The sequence below is a fragment of the Camelina sativa genome, chromosome 7, assembly GCF_000633955.1.
Source record: "Camelina sativa cultivar DH55 chromosome 7, Cs, whole genome shotgun sequence".
Taxonomy (NCBI): Eukaryota; Viridiplantae; Streptophyta; class Magnoliopsida; order Brassicales; family Brassicaceae; genus Camelina; species Camelina sativa.
This window is the reverse complement of record NC_025691.1, coordinates 18,322,836-18,338,125: the sequence shown is the minus strand read 5'-3', so window position 1 is coordinate 18,338,125 and position 15,290 is coordinate 18,322,836. Positions and strand designations below refer to the sequence as shown.

General features: G+C 37.5%; 1 pseudogene; it reads left to right on the top strand.

Annotated features, from left to right (window-relative positions):
* The window catches only part of LOC104701460, a 27,614-nt pseudogene extending 14,651 nt beyond the window's left edge, over positions 1 to 12,963 (top strand).

The window sequence follows — 15,290 nt, the reverse complement described above, 5'->3', positions numbered from 1 at the left end:
CAGAATGTAAAGCTACTAAAACAGGATACTAAATGCAAAGTAAACAGAATGATCAAAGCAGTAATGAAATGAAACAGGAACATGAACTATAGTAAAGCAAAACAAGTAATAACACAAGATTAACAGGAACTAAATGAAATGCAACAGGAAAAGCAACTAAAATGAAACAGGGAATGAAACAGAAAGATGCAGAACATAAAACAGGAACTCTAGAATGAGCTCGAGCAAGCACTCGATCGGATGCTCTATCGAGTGGATGGTCGAGTTGATGAACGAATATCAGAAACAGAGCAAATATTGAAACAGAGCAAACAACAATCAATTAACAGGATTTAAAACAAGGAAATCAATAATCAAATAAAGGTCTTAAGGATGGATTCAGGGGATGAACTCAAGCTATGGTTATCTAAATTGGTCAACAAACCTCAATCAACAATGAGCTATCTCTAGACAATGATCTTCTAATACATGTTAATCCATTCTCATGACAATAACAATCAAGCCAAGATACTTTTTAGACCTAGCTCTCACTAGCTATTACATATCAAAGCAGGTATTAAACAACCAGATCATCAATGTCAAAAATCATAGTAAACATCTAATCTCTTAGCATGCTTCATGATAATCTCTAGTATTAGCCTTATCTAACAACTTAGACATTGGTATGATGCTCAGAAGCTTAAGATCTACCCTTACCCTCTCAGTATTAGAATAGCATAGAGCATATCTAACCGAGAAGAGATATTAAGCAATCAATCTTGATCAATCCAAACAACCATAACCATTATCCACCAATCCATCCTCAAGATCCTAAGCCACTACTCACAATCACAAAACATGATGAACAAAATCATAAACCCAGAAATCAATGAAACTTGCATTATTAGATAGATGAGATGAAGATCTACAATATTGAAGTCAAATTCTCAATACTTAGAAAGTTATGAAACCAACAAGTATCAAAGATTTCTTGTTTTTCTACAAAAGTGGCTAGAGAATCTTTGCAAAGAAGTGCAAAAAGTAGATAATTCTCAAAAGGGTAAATACTAGGTCTAGAATTGTACTCTAAAAAAGTCTATCTCTTGGTGGCTGCAGGGTACAAGGCCTTTTATAGGAAAAAGAAGGGAAGCCCTAAAAATGCTAAAAGACAAAATAGGTGGGCAGCTCGGTCAACTCGACCAGGTGCTCGGTGAGGGCTGGTCGAGTGGCCTCTTCTTCTGCTTCTCCCATCCGGTCGAGTCCTTCTCCGCACACGGTCGAGTGTTTGGTCGAGTGGGTGGTCGAGTGGACTTCCGGACCTTGATTCTTCAGCTCCAAATCCCTTGTTTCCTTCTCTTGACAGCTCCAATCTTCTTCAGCTTCACTTCCATGCTCCTTAGGATCCAAAATCACCTGTTTATGCAAGAAACTATGCAAATGCAATGCAAATCTACTCTAATACATAAACAGTTCTAAAGCTATACATTAATGGACAAATGAGATAGAAAATCATGCAAAAGATGTGAATATGCTAAGGGAAAACAGGGTAAAATATATGAACATCAACACCTCCAAACTTAGTCTTTGCTTGCCCTCAAGCAAATGAACAAGACATAAGAAGGTAGGTGAAGTTTGAAAGTGGGATCTCAGCTCCTAAAGCTTGTTAATAAACTAGCTAGAATCAATGTCCAAGTTACTAGTACTATGATGCAAGTTGAATGAGTTGTACTTAAAGATTTTAGACAAGCCTATCACAACCTTTACTGATTTGAGCCTTAGATATCCACATGCATTCAAATCAACCATTTCCTTTAACATTCATTAAGCAAGAACATGAATCAACTTATGCAATGCTTAAACTCATTTGGCTTGGTAATAAAGGCTTAGAGACAATGATGGTCTCTCTTTCGAGTGGGGCTTATCAATATCAAGGTTCTCTCATAAAAATGGATTGAGCTTTAGAAGAATGCTAAAGGTAAGAACACTTAGACACATACAAGAACAAAACCTTGTCTACCCAAAAGTAACCAAAGTGTTTGACCCTATCATTCTAAACCCAAATCATCCTAGTTCTACCCTTTGTCTTCTTCTCTTCTCAAATACCCTTTTCTCTTTTGTTTTTAAGCCTTAGGAGAGGTTTCTTATTTGAATCAACTAGTGGAATGGGGATTTCTTTCTTATTGCTATGGTTCCCTTTTTCTTTTCATTTCTTAAGACATAAAAGCTTTTTGCTAGTCTCTTCTTTTCTTTCTTTCTTCTCTTTGATTAGAACCATCTTTAACAATCTCATACTTCTCATTCTTTCACTAGAGCTTAAATTTACTTAAACACATTCCCCTCCTAAAGACTATAACATTTTATTTCTTTCTTTCTCTTTTCTTTTTCTTTTTCAAAACAACCAAGTCTCAAACCCAACAATTAAACCACCTAGTCCTATCTAGTTTGAAAACTGCGAACTAGAACTACACAAGGCAATACTCTTGTCAGCTCAAACTCTAACATTTTCTANACATACAAGAACAAAACCTTGTCTACCCAAAAGTAACCAAAGTGTTTGACCCTATCATTCTAAACCCAAATCATCCTAGTTCTACCCTTTGTCTTCTTCTCTTCTCAAATACCCTTTTCTCTTTTGTTTTTAAGCCTTAGGAGAGGTTTCTTATTTGAATCAACTAGTGGAATGGGGATTTCTTTCTTATTGCTATGGTTCCCTTTTTCTTTTCATTTCTTAAGACATAAAAGCTTTTTGCTAGTCTCTTCTTTTCTTTCTTTCTTCTCTTTGATTAGAACCATCTTTAACAATCTCATACTTCTCATTCTTTCACTAGAGCTTAAATTTACTTAAACACATTCCCCTCCTAAAGACTATAACATTTTATTTCTTTCTTTCTCTTTTCTTTTTCTTTTTCAAAACAACCAAGTCTCAAACCCAACAATTAAACCACCTAGTCCTATCTAGTTTGAAAACTGCGAACTAGAACTACACAAGGCAATACTCTTGTCAGCTCAAACTCTAACATTTTCTACAAGCTCAATCCCAAAAAGGCCTTACACACACAAGAATAAACATGGCTTGAAAGAAGAGTTGGTTAAGGGTATTGGAAACTGATCGAAGATCAAATCAGCTACTTGGATCAACAAGAGTGGTAAAAAGGAAAAAGATGATCCAAATATGTATATGGTATCCATGAGTTTAAAGCAATGCACAAATTGATAATTAAAAGTCAATATTAGGTTCTTATAAATAGGAAATGGTATCAAATCACAACATGCTTCAATTTAGACCAAATACAATGCAGGAATTCAAGAGTTGATTCAACCTTATGCTTCTAACCACTCAACTAGCATCAAAGTACTATTAACTTGGGCATTGATCCTAGTTTAGTGAATTTAAACAAGCTAACAAGGCAAAACTCATCATAGATCTCTAATGCAGATATGAAACAGTCCTAAATGAAACATGCTAAACAAGTGCTAATATGCAATGCAAGCTACATGAACACTCTGTTTTTGTAAAGATTTTTGCAAAAAATTTCAAATTTTTAGGTTTTTTCTATGCCTTAAATGAAATGCAAGTACTAACATGATTATGCTAAAATTTTGAAATAAGAAAACAAAACACAGCATCAAATACGATCTCAAACCCTCCCCCAAACTTAAATTACACAGTCCCTTGTGTAAGATAAATTTGTAAGAGGATTCAAGACTTAAAACAAAACAAAACTAGAGATGCAATGGTATTTATAATGAAAAGGTGATGTTGTTACCTCATGGATTGTGGAAGAAGCTGTCCACATCCTCATTCATGCTTTCATAGGTGTGATGGGAGTCTTATGGTTGACTTGGAGGTGGAGAAGGAGGCAACTCGGCTATGGCCATCGATTGGTACTCGGTCGAGTGCCCGGTCGAGTGGGTCGGTCGATTCGGCTTGCGATCCTTCCTTTCTTCTTTTGTTTAGAGTCTCTTGCCTTTCTGATCATGAAAACATCAAAACAAAATCAAAATACCAAAAATCCTAAGCAATATATACAGAGATACCTTAGGGACTTCCTCCCTAGTGAGCTTGTTTAAAGTCACTAAGCTTGACTTTTGATGCTTTTTCAGGCTTGGTTTAAAGACCAAGGAGGTGATGAAATCCCCCCTGGTTCTACTTGATAAACTTGGTGTTGTTTCTTGATCACTACCTCCTTAACACTTGAACTTTGTTTCTTCTTAAACTTGAGTCTTGGTCTTGCCTTCTTCAAAGACCTTTTGTTGAGCTGAACTTGAAGATCCTTCACTAAACCAGCTAACACTTAAACTGAACCCTTTAGTTTTTGGACAGTCTCGGCTTGGGCTGAACCTTTAATCATAGGGTCCTCTCCATCCTCAAAAACTTCACAACTAGTTTTTTTCTTTACCACAAAGTGTTGACCTTCAATAGTAGGGTGATGTGTTGAATTATTGATGTCAAACTTCATAGTGAAGTCTTTAGCAAGGTGGAGCTTGATGGTTCCCATCTTAATATCAATTACAGCCCCAGCTGTGGCTAAGAATGGTCTCCCCAAGATGAGAGGGTCTTCTGGCTCTTGGTCCATGTTCATGATCACAAAATCAGTTGGGATTCTAGCATTCCCTATCTTGACTGGAAAATCTTCAATTACTCCAAGCACATCCCTCTTGGATCCATCTGCTAGGACAATATAGAGATTGCAGGGTTTAAAATGTTCATATCCCAACTTCTCAGCCACTGAGTATGACATTAAGCTCACTGAAGCTCCTAGGTCACATAGACACTTGTTGAAGTGCATATAGCTGATGGAGCAAGGTAGGTTAAATGAACCTAGATCTTCAAGTTTTGTTGGGATAATAGCTTTCCCAATCTCTTTCAAATCCTTCATGTCTTGATCTTGAGCCTTCTGCTTGGATAATTCAAGAAGCATGTCCTTGAGGACAGGATGTTGAGCATATTTTTCCAAGGGAGGTCCTCTCTCTTCCTCTTTCTTCTCAATGACAACCTCTTGTTGTATGGCCATCACTTCCTTCTTTTCAATCACTTCCTCTTGTTGCAAAGCCATCATTTCTCTTTTTCAATAATTTCCCTTAGTTCCTTTAGCTTTTGTGCTTTGAAACGTCCTGGGAATGGTAGAGGTAGTTTGTAAGCAGGAGGAATGTATCTAGCAGGCGTAACAGCTTCTGTGTCTTCAACTCGATCGGTCACTCGGTCATGTACTCGATCGTGTGTGTGGTCGAGCACCTGGTCGAGTGGTTTCTCTGCTTCAGTCTGCTGAGTAAAACCTTCACTTTGGGCTTCAATTAGTGACGAATCCTCCCCACCTTGAACCTCACTGTCCTCAGTGACAACTTCTTCATAGAAGTGAATCGCTTTAGCTGTAAACTCCCTTGGGTTTTGAATAGCTGGTCCAAGAAGTTGGTTTGGCTTAGGAGCTGAAGTGGAATCAATGTTGCTCTCCATGTACTTGACCTTAGAGGTCAGACTCTCAAGCTTGTTACTCGGGTCATTAGAATAAGAATTCAACTTTTGGGTTAGCTCAGCAAACTGCCTTGCTTCCTCAATCTGTTTATTGGCTTGCCCAAGCAACATTTGTTGCATCATAGCTCTTAAGTCAAGTGCTTGGCCTTGGTAGGTCTGAAACCCTGGAGGGGGACACAATTGAATCTGGAAACCTGGTTGCTGGTGCATGGGTACATAATGGAACATACTGCTTTGAAACATGATTACTAACTCGAACTGACACTCGGTCGAGCACTAGCTCGAGTTGAAGGTCGAGTCGTCTGAGATGAGAAGTCTATTTGAATCCAGGTTGTGGCTCGATCAGGTACTCGAACAGAACACGGTCGAGTGGTAGCTCGAGTTGTATGTCGAGTTGGTACCTGAGACTCAAAAGAACCAAGCAGATGAAGAATTCGAATCAGTAATGGTTAAAGGAGAAATAGAACTTAATCTTAGACTTGTATAAATCCTAAATGTCATAAACAAACACTCAAACAGGCAACAACGCCAAATTGAAACATGCTTTCTAGTGTGGTGATGATTGAATGATATGATATGATGATGGATGCAAGGTGTTTCAATTACCCTTATGTAGTTGTAGCATAAAGGATTTCAAACCATAATGAGTGTGATGCAAGCAATCAGGATGTGAACACTTATCTAAGTTAAGCCAAATATGAAGGATGTTTGTCACTAACAACATAATGATGATTATGAAATGCAGAATGTAAAGCTACTAAAACAGGATACTAAATGCAAAGTAAACAGAATGATCAAAGCAGTAATGAAATGAAACAGGAACAGGAACTATAGTAAAGCAAAACAAGTAATAACACAAGATTAACAGGAACTAAATGAAATGCAACAGGAAAAGCAACTAAAATGAAACAGGGAATGAAACAGAAAGATGCAGAACATAAAACAGGAACTCTAGAATGAGCTCGAGCAAGCACTCGATCGGATGCTCTATCGAATGGATGGTCGAGTTGATGAACGAATATCAGAAACAGAGCAAATATTGAAACAGAGCAAACATAAATCAATTAACAGGATTTAAAACAGGGAAATCAATAATCAAAGAAAGGTCTTAAGGATGGATTCAGGGGATGGACTCAAGCTATGGTTATCTAAATTGGTCAACAAACCTCAATCAACAATGAGCTATCTCTAGACAATGATCTTCTAATACATGTTAATTCATTCTCATGACAATAACAATCAAGCCAAGATACTTTTTAGACCTAGCTCTCACTAGCTATTACATATCAAAGCAGGTATTAAACAACCAGATCATCAATGTCAAAAATCATAGTACACATCTAATCTCTTAGCATGCTTCATGATAATCTCTAGTATTAGCCTTATCTAACAACTTAGACATTGGTATGATGCTCAGAAGCTTAAGATCTACCCTTACCCTCTCAGTATTAGAATAGCATAGAGCATATCTAACCAAGAAGAGATATTAAGCAATCAATCTTGATCAATCCAAACAACCATAACCTTTATCCACCCTAATCCATCCTCAAGATCCTAAGCCACTACTCACAATCACAAAACATAATGAACAAAGTCAAATTAGATAGATGAGATGAAGATCTACAATATTGAAGTCAAATTCTCAATACTTAGAAAGTTATGAAACCAACAAGTATCAAAGATTTCTTGTTTTTCTACAAAAGTGGCTAGAGAATCTAAGCAAAGAAGTGCAAAAAGTAGATAATTCCCAAAAGGGTAAATACTAGGTCTAGAATTGTACTCTAAAAAAGTCTCTCTCTTGGTGGCTGCAGGGTACAAGGCCTTTTATAGGAAAAGGAAGGGAAGCCCTAAAAATGCTAAAAGACAAAATAGGTGGGCGGCTCGGTCAACTCGACCAGGTGCTCGGTCGAGTGCTGGTAGAGTGGCATCTTCTTCTGCTTCTCCCATCCGGTCGAGTCCTTCTCCGCACACGGTCGAGTGTTTGGTCGAGTGGGTGGTCGAGTGGACTTCCGGACCTTGATTCTTCAGCTCCAAATCTCTTGTTTCCTTCTCTTGACAGCTCCAATATTCTTCATCTTCACTTCCATGCTCCTTAGGATCCAAAATCACCTGTTTATGCAAGAAACTATGCAAATGCAATGCAAATCTACTCTAATGCATAAACAGTTCTAAAGCTACACATTAATGGACAAATGAGATAGAAAATCATGCAAAAGATGTGAATATGCTAAGGGAAAACAAGGTAAAATATATGAACATCAGTTATATTTGGTGTAAATTTGTTCCGTTCACCTGTTCATGAAGTTCTTTTTCTGTCTGCAGGAAATATCAAAAGGATCTGTGAAAACTTTATTTGGGGATCGTCTCTCAGTACATGGAAAATGTCGCATTGAAGATCAATGTAAAGCTTTAGTCATCTATGCTTCTTATTGTCCATGCTCTAAGTTGTTTCCAACATAAGCAAACCCTTCTTTCGTCACTGAGCCTTTTGGTCAGCCAAGTGACTGTCTTCAACTGAAGAACATGTTCGATCCTGCTGGCTCTTTTCTAAGTATGCCTTTGTAATGTTTGTCTCACAGTTTTAAGGCAGTGAATGTTTTAATAATTGAGAAACCTTCATAGGTTTCTCTAGTGGAATGATGAATTTTGTTGAAGTACTTAGTGAGTTACTTAGATTAGTTTATTATAAATAATATGATTAATTTATTTTTGGAGCAACCCATTGGCCATGCTCTAAGATTTTAGATATGGAGTCTCATTCAATATCTGTCTCTCGTAATGTCATTTTTCAAGAAAATGTTTTTCCTTTTAAGACATCAGAATTGTTATCTCAAGCGGTTGATATGTTTCCTAATAGTATATTACCATTGCCTCACCATTACACTTTGTTGATTCTCTGCATTCGCTTAGTGATGTTGATATTGATATCCCTGATGAATTTGATGCATCACATACATCTGCATCTGACACTGCACACTTGGACCCTGGTACAATTCGTGTAGCTAATCCTATCGTATCACGGTATACAGTTTCTTCTTCTCTTTCTGTTGCTAGGCCTAAGCGAACTGTAAAGACTCCCTCCTATCTTTCTGAATATCATTGTGCCCTTGTTCCTTATATTTCTGCAGATCCTCCTTTACTTCTTCAATCACTAGAATAAGCCATTTCTTCTAAACCTCATACTACACCTTAATCTCTTTCTTCGGTTGTTTCATATGATCGCTTTACTCCTCTTTCTCAATCTTATATTTTCACATACAGTCTTGAGACTGAACCTAAAACCTTTGCTCAAGCCATGAAATCAGTAAAGTGGACCAATGCAGCTGGTGAAGAGCTTCATGCTCTCGAGATTGCTCACACTTGGGATGTTACGTCTCTCCCACCAGGTAAAAATGTTGTTGGTTGTAAGTGGGTATTTACTATTAAGTATAACCCTGATGGTATAGTTGAACGGTATAAAGCCAGACTCGTGACACAAGGGTTCACACAACAGGAAGGTTTGGATTTTATGGAGACATTCTCCTAGTGGCTAAACTAACGAGTGTGAAATTTTTATTTGGTGTTGCTGCTAAACAAGGATGGAGTTTGACACAAATGGATGTGTCTAATGCTTTTCTCCATGGTTACTTAGAGGAAGAGATCTACATGAGTCTGCCTCAGGGATATACTACTCCACCAAATGTTGTTTTGCCACCTAATCCGGTTTGTCGACTTCAAAAGTCTCTTTATGGCTTGAAACAAGCTTCTTGACAGTGTTACAAGCGACTGTCTTCTATTTTCTTTGGCGCAAACCTCGTTCAGTCTCCTGCTGATAATACTCTCTTTGTCAAAGACATACCAGGTTCTTTTATTGCAGCATTGGTGTATGTCGATGATATACTCATTGCTAGTAATGATGACAATGCCATGGAGAGCTTGAAAGCATTGCTGCGGTCAGAATTCAAAATCAAGGATCTTGGACCAGCTAGATTCTTTCTTGGCTTGGAGATATCTCGTTCTTCAATCAGTATTTCGGTATGTCAACGGAAGTATGCCCAGAACCTGTTAGAGGATGCAGGAGTACTCGGTTTTAAACCAAGTCCTGTTCCTATGGATCCAAGTTTGCATCTTACGGCTACGAGGGGAACACCTCTGCCTAATCCTTGTTCTTATAGAGAACTTATAGGTCGACTTCTTTATCTCACCATCACCAGGCCGGATATCACCTTTGCTGTTCATCAGCTCAGTCAGTTCATCTCTGCACCTTCTGATATTCACCTTCAAGTGGCTCATAAAGTCCTCAAGTATATCAAAGCTAATCATGGCCAAGGCTTGATGTATTCTGCTGATTCGGACCTGAACTTGAATGTTTTCTGTGATGGTGACTGGGCGAACTATAAGGATACTCGACGCTCTATTACTGGTTATTGTGTATATCTTGGTAACTCTCTTATCTCATGGAGGTCCAAGAAGCAAGGTGATGTGAGCACCGGACCAGAGACGTGGCCAGGAACACTCGCACCAGACCCGGACACCAACGAAACACTTTTATCACCCGTAGGATAACTCGGAGCCAGCATGCCTAGGACCACTTCCGGTGCAACCACGCGGAGCAAGAGCTCATCCAGGGCTTCCAAGCAAAGGATCAATCACTTCGGCCAAGCCTTCATCCAAGAAGACCAAGAGTTCGACTCGACCAAGGAAATCATCGACGAGACCATCCGTACGGCCTTCATCCTTACCCAGGATGAGGGCGCCAAAGACGGTAGGATCATGACTCATACTCTTTTTCTTACTTCGGGTTTTTCCCATGAGGTTTACCGGAGAAGGTTTTAACGAGGCGACAAGTCCTACCGCACAACATCGCGTTTAACCCAAGGACGCATGCAACGCCGCGTTTAACATCGGTAACGTGGCAACCCACACTCGGCCTAACGACGCGGCCTTTCTTTTCTGTCCTTTTCCTTTAAACTCTGCGTTTTAAACTTTTCTATAGTCTTCCCTTATGAACGTTGGAATAGTGTGACGTGTGTGGCCTTGTTTAAACAACATAGAGGGCGAAGTGTTCACCTTCTGTGGAGACGCGTCAAGGGCACACATGTGCGGACCATAGCGAGTCCGCGTGTCCCTAGTCCCCTCTAAACCTTATAGTATTTAAACTCCCAACGCCCCTTGCTTAGACTCTTTAGACTTGAATGAAATCATAATTTCCTAAAGAGAGAATCTTTGTTTCTTGTCTCAAATCTCTTTCTCGCAACATAGTCCGGGACTAGGCTTGAAAGAAACCCTAGAAGGATAGATCCGGGATCGCTCTTCTTCTAGTCGGCGTACGACGCTCACTACCGCTCGTGTACAATGTCGGTTCAATCCATACCACCATCACCACACGACGTCCGATTCCGATCGTTAGTTGTGTTCCACTTCGACTTCATTATTCTCTAGTGAACCGAGGTCGAGTTTCTTACTCGGTTCGCTAGCCGCCGTCCGATATCCCTGGCACGTCTGTCTGCTATGGCGTTCAGCCGTCCGTAACATCGTTTTCATACCCCTTTCCATTCTAATTCGTATTCTACTCGTCCATTCAACCCCAAATCTCGTCTCCATCACCGATCCTCACTCTACTCTAATTCCACCTCCCTTTGTCCGAACAAAGTACCTGCCTTTCCGTCCGTCCAATGACGTAGAACTCCGTCCGAGCCTTCAGGCCGTCCGGCGTTCACATCACAAGGTGTCACTAGTAGAAGCAGTACAGAATCCGAAGATCGCAGTATGGCTCAGGCGACTTGTGAAACTATTTGGTTACAGCAGTTGTTCAAGGATCTCCATCTTCCTGTTACAGGTCCTGCCAAAATGTATTGTGACAACAAGTCGGCTCTGCATATTGGTATGAATCCCGTTTTTCACGAGAGGACGAAACATATAGAAATTGATTGTCACACAGTCCGCGATCAGATCAAGGCTGGTACACTCAAGGTTTTCCACGTTCCTTCGGAGAATCAACATGCTGACATTCTTACCAAACCCCTTCATCCAGGTTCTTTTTATGGATTGCTTTCTAAGATGTCATTATCAAGCTTGTATCTTCCAAACGAGACATCTTTGAAGCTACAGACTTGAGAGGGGCGTATTAGGATACATGAGGATTGGTTATTGATTGGTTCACAACCGGTTAACCCTGGTACAATTAGTTTGGTTAATATGTTAGTATATAAGGAGATGTGGATTAACAGATAAGATTAAGTTTTGTAATATTCACATTATTTTCTGGTTAAGAGAGTTTGTTAGAACCGTTGATGGTTCTCTTCTTCTTCTTCTTCTCCAATATGTTTTCCGGTGAATCGAATTCTTAATAGGAAGTAGCAGCAACGCTCAGGGAGAGGAAGGGAGACAAGAGAGTAAAGATAGACCCACGAGAAAATGGTTCAACTGGAACCTCAATGGATCTGATTAAGCTTATTTGATCTCCGAAGGTGGGCCGGGTTTGTTCTTACCCCGGTACCTCGAATCTCAACTGGCTCATAAATTTTTTTCATTTGTTTATGTTGTGGTTCTCTAAGGTAAAAAATATGTTCATCGGAATGATCTTAAGAGAGAAAGATCGATAAGCTCTTTTATTGCAAAATTTTTGTTGTGGTCACAGGAAAGTGTTTCATTTGGGTGTTTAAGCTCAGTTTCACTCTTTATTAGGGCTACTCTTTATGATATATGCAACATTTGATTCATTGCAACTTTTAAGTAGCCTATTCACTTTGGGCCATATGTTGGTTACTGGTTAGAAAAGTAAGTTTGAATTCTTGTAGCATCGGGCCCTCAACTAGAACATTTGGACAAGTTAAGAATAAATTTCCAAAACAAAAGCTACAATTAAAGACATAGGATTGATCGTGAAATATTCATTTCATTCGATACAAAAAAAAAATAGAAGAAATGATGTATTATTAGTTTAGTATACATTATGTCTAATAGAGAGGAAAAAGTCGAAGTAAATATGTTTGATATGATTCTCAAACTTTAGTCTTTATGCGTATGCTAGAAGGTACTTGCTCTTTTCTTAATCAAAGTATTTATTTCCATTTTTAAAGTGATTGAAATGTCAAATGACTAGATTTCAACTAAACATCGTCAATAAGTAGTAAGGATGTCAAATTATATAAAAATCAACGCACAAAGTAGAATGATTATTGGGTTATGTTAATATTATTATAAATTTTCAAAAGATCNGGATTGGTTATTGATTGGTTCACAACCGGTTAACCCTGGTACAATTAGTTTGGTTAATATGTTAGTATATAAGGAGATGTGGATTAACAGATAAGATTAAGTTTTGTAATATTCACATTATTTTCTGGTTAAGAGAGTTTGTTAGAACCGTTGATGGTTCTCTTCTTCTTCTTCTTCTCCAATATGTTTTCCGGTGAATCGAATTCTTAATAGGAAGTAGCAGCAACGCTCAGGGAGAGGAAGGGAGACAAGAGAGTAAAGATAGACCCACGAGAAAATGGTTCAACTGGAACCTCAATGGATCTGATTAAGCTTATTTGATCTCCGAAGGTGGGCCGGGTTTGTTCTTACCCCGGTACCTCGAATCTCAACTGGCTCATAAATTTTTTTCATTTGTTTATGTTGTGGTTCTCTAAGGTAAAAAATATGTTCATCGGAATGATCTTAAGAGAGAAAGATCGATAAGCTCTTTTATTGCAAAATTTTTGTTGTGGTCACAGGAAAGTGTTTCATTTGGGTGTTTAAGCTCAGTTTCACTCTTTATTAGGGCTACTCTTTATGATATATGCAACATTTGATTCATTGCAACTTTTAAGTAGCCTATTCACTTTGGGCCATATGTTGGTTACTGGTTAGAAAAGTAAGTTTGAATTCTTGTAGCATCGGGCCCTCAACTAGAACATTTGGACAAGTTAAGAATAAATTTCCAAAACAAAAGCTACAATTAAAGACATAGGATTGATCGTGAAATATTCATTTCATTCGATACAAAAAAAAAATAGAAGAAATGATGTATTATTAGTTTAGTATACATTATGTCTAATAGAGAGGAAAAAGTCGAAGTAAATATGTTTGATATGATTCTCAAACTTTAGTCTTTATGCGTATGCTAGAAGGTACTTGCTCTTTTCTTAATCAAAGTATTTATTTCCATTTTTAAAGTGATTGAAATGTCAAATGACTAGATTTCAACTAAACATCGTCAATAAGTAGTAAGGATGTCAAATTATATAAAAATCAACGCACAAAGTAGAATGATTATTGGGTTATGTTAATATTATTATAAATTTTCAAAAGATCGACTAATAAAAACGATAGACCTGTTTTGACTTTTTGAAGCTTTGGACTAAACAAAAATTAATGTAGTTACAAAGTATAATAGGAGAGAATAATTTAAAATAATTGTAACTGACTACCTGGTAATGTTTAAATGGCTAAAAACTTAAAACCATATAAACTAAAACAAACTAAGTATTTGAAAAAAACAACAAATCTTGTATTCTTTTTGTATCATAAAACGCAAGACTTGGGTAACTTTTTGCTTCAATTTTTTTATATTTTTAACCACTCGGTAGCATTTTCAAAACTACCAAATCTCGTATTACGTCAAATTTATTGCACATGACTGTTTAGTACGATAGGTTATCCACGAAAACTGTATATAGTATAAGCAAAAGTAAAACTGTTTAGTACGAATCAAAATCCCAAACCATTACCAACGACGTACATAGAAATTTTATTATTATTTTATGAAGGTAAATAAACTCAAAACTATAAAATCTAAAATGATTAACAATTACTACAAGAGTACAAGACATGATGAACTCGATGAAAATAATAACATAGGAGAGCGACCAAGCATCTTCGCACTGCACTGACACAATTCACGCAACTAGTGACCCAAGGTCCCAAACCACATGATTTCAGAATATAAAAGTAATTCAATAATTTGTGCCGGCGGCTAACGAAATGGCTATTGGTCAGATTCATGGTACTAATCAATAACTTGCACTAGATATGTTTTGCTTCTGATGTTTGGGATCATAATTAACTTATTTAAAAGAGAAAATTATGAGTTTGTTTTTTAATAGTTTACGCAGTAAGCCAGTAACTACAAATCCTGCCATAAAATAAAAAAAGAACAACAAAATATTGTAATCACTTTTTAAGTGATAAAATCAGTCTGACATACACTTGTGACTTGTTTACCTCTTCATCTTACGCAAAACCTAAGAAAATTCTTTTAAAAAAGTCTTAAAGAAATGTATATCAGCTTTCCATGGTTGCTTCCTCGATGTGAGGCATAAAATGTGGCTGTTTATTTTTAAAATATGTGTGGCTGCTTATATCTGGAAATCACGGATCAATATGGCACCGTCTTTGCAAGGCAACTATAGTGATCATTCGAATTGTTTATATATATACTAGCAAATGCTAAAGCACATGCACCACGGCTTTATCAGAGAACATTGCAGAAATGTGTAGTAAAGTGACTTAGATCATATGATTAATAAAACCAGTATTATTGTTCGACTTCGTATTAGATCTATAAACTGGAGTATTTGCATGACCAAAACATATGATTTAGTGATTTGTATTAGTATCACTATCTCTATCTAACATGCATTATGCATAGTGTTTTTCTAAAAAAGGCTGGAGCAATGTATTGCATATAATGTTTTATACGAAATCATATATTTTTAAGTTCTTAAATATGTGTATGAACTCAATTCTAGGTTTTGTTTCAGGTCAAATTATTTGAAAATTTTAAATATTTACAGAAATTTTAATATAGTCTAAAACATTTATGCTTTTCATTCAGTAGCTAATTATCCCCTCCATTTTGTCACATATTTAA